Genomic DNA, 2,372 nt, shown 5'->3' on the forward strand with positions numbered 1-2,372 from the left:
ATATGTCGAAATGAAATTTTGTTATCCGAATAAAAACACTGGAGGAGGGCGTAACAAAAATTAAAATATGCAGTAAAATTCAAATTAATGTAACATTATAAAATGTCAAAAGATTAGATATCCTTATATATAATAGTGAGTACGTCTTACTCTACTTCTCAGAAGTTCGGTGCAACGTTCAGGTATTGATTCATTTTCTAAATTCAGGTGACAAATATACCGAAAATTATTTTTTAATAGAAATAGACTTGTAAAAATAATTATTAATTTTTAAATCCAGGTGACAAGTTACAGAATGTTTAATAATATTCCAGAATATAATATTTTGAAGAAAATTATTACTTATTTTTTTATTTCGATTTTCACATACTAGTAGAATATTTTTTAATAGAAAAATATTATTACATTTATGTAATTATTTATTAATGAACAAATTCTAAGAATAAGTTAATTAAATTAAATTAATTTACTTTATTCATTGTTTGATCCATTTTTAATAAGTACTATTTAAATTTTTTTAATTAATCAGTAAAGTAACCTTTAAAATAGTATAAAAAATATGATTTTGATGTTTAATAAATGTTTAAACATCGTGAATGCGCAAACAAATTGTATAATTACAACTACATCCATAAGGCAATTAATTTTATGTTTCCAAATATCTTATCCTAATTCAATTGAATATCTTAATTAAGATTTTTGTGTCGCATCTACCATTTTTACAACTGTTGTTAAAACTGGCGAATGCGCAACAAAACCAATGCACATGTAAAATATGAAATTGTGGCGCCCAACGTGGGACTTAAATAATAAAAATAAATATTATTTTATAAATTCTAGTAACAAACTACAGAAGGTATCATAATATTCTAAAAAATAATAATTTGAAGAAAATTATTATTTATTTTTATTATTTCGATTTTCACACACGAGTAAAAATATGTGTAATAGAAAATTATTTCCTTTGTTAACAAAACATATGCTATTGCATATCCATGGTTTTGAACTACACAACATATAATTTTAAGTTGGTATTGGTACGTTCAACCAGGGGGGGCCAAGCGAATAGGGACGGAGGGGCAACAGCCGATGATAGACGTTCGGAATCGCCGGAAAGGCACGACCTTTTTGTTTGAGGTTGTAGGGATTTTTAATATTTAATTTTATAAATTGGTATTACAAATTCCCCAAAAATTTCCGAGATGTTTAGGGAATATTTAGTGATTTTAGTTAGAGAAAATAATTTACTAGATTTCAGAATGGCGAAGTCATGGGCGCGAAAGTTCAGTAGTTTTTAGGTTGGAGAAGAGAGAGCATGGCCGGGGAATGTGAATACTTTGAAAAAGTATATTTCTGGTAAGAATCTTTTTATATAACTACTATACATAATTTAATTGTTTGTATTTGTTATTGTATATTATTTTACATAGCGTAATGTTAGAATTTTATTAATTTTTATTTAAATTGTTCAATCATTGAATTTAATGTAAAGTATTTCTTGTTTTAATTCATTTTATACTTGGTTAGTTATTGTTTTTGCCAAAATTCATATAGTTTTTATACAGCAGTTGTAATAATTATGTTACAGTTTTAGGTTAGATGGCCTCTCGAAGAGATGTGTCTTTAAGAATCCCCATAGTAAAAAGTACTTTCAGGTATAATATTTTTTAATTTGTTTTTTGTTATTTATTTGGAACACAAATTTTCAGGTTCGATCTTCTCCAACTTTACACGTAAGACTGTAAGCTGTGATATTTTTATTTATTTTTTATATATATATATTTTGTAATGGATTTTTCTCAGCAATCTCTAGTTTCTGGTTATAGTACTAAATATTGTAGTTATCCCAATTGTTCTAACAAATATCTTATTGTTAAAAATTTCAATTTTAAGAATAAGTCTTTTTTTAAACCACCATTAAATTCAGATATTAATCTATCTTGGCGTTCTATTTGTGATATTAAAAGTTCTGTAAAAACGTTTTATATATGTGAGGATCATTTTTTATCTTCAGATTTTATTTATAATAAGCGAAGGCCTCTCCTAAAAAAGGAAACTGTACCTGTTCCACTTCTTCAAGAAATTTCTACAGTTCTTTCTACTTCTATAAGTACTGTAAATGTTCAAGTATCTGAAATTCCTAGTTCTAGTTTTTCCCATTCACATTCTAATAATTCAAATAATCTTAATAAAAGTATTATCCATTCCAATGTTCTGTTAAAAAGTTCTGATACTCTTTCTAATGATTCTACAGTTCCTATTTTTCATTTCAATTCTAGTATCTCCCATGTGACTGAAAATTCTCTCTGTGATAAAAGTACAAATATTGATATTATAAAAGATTTTATTAGTAAGCAAAATTCCAATATTCT

General features: G+C 25.8%; 1 long non-coding RNA gene across 1 annotated transcript; it reads left to right on the top strand.

Annotated features, from left to right (window-relative positions):
* Positions 1 to 1,322: 1,322 nt before the first annotated feature.
* LOC126266377 (uncharacterized) lies at positions 1,323 to 2,020 on the top strand. Its single transcript, XR_007548783.1, has 3 exons — positions 1,323 to 1,356; positions 1,589 to 1,655; positions 1,710 to 2,020. It is a non-coding gene; the product is annotated as an uncharacterized LOC126266377 (long non-coding RNA).
* Positions 2,021 to 2,372: the final 352 nt, after the last annotated feature.

This window comes from Aethina tumida, chromosome 8 (assembly GCF_024364675.1).
Source record: "Aethina tumida isolate Nest 87 chromosome 8, icAetTumi1.1, whole genome shotgun sequence".
NCBI lineage: Eukaryota > Metazoa > Arthropoda > Insecta > Coleoptera > Nitidulidae > Aethina > Aethina tumida.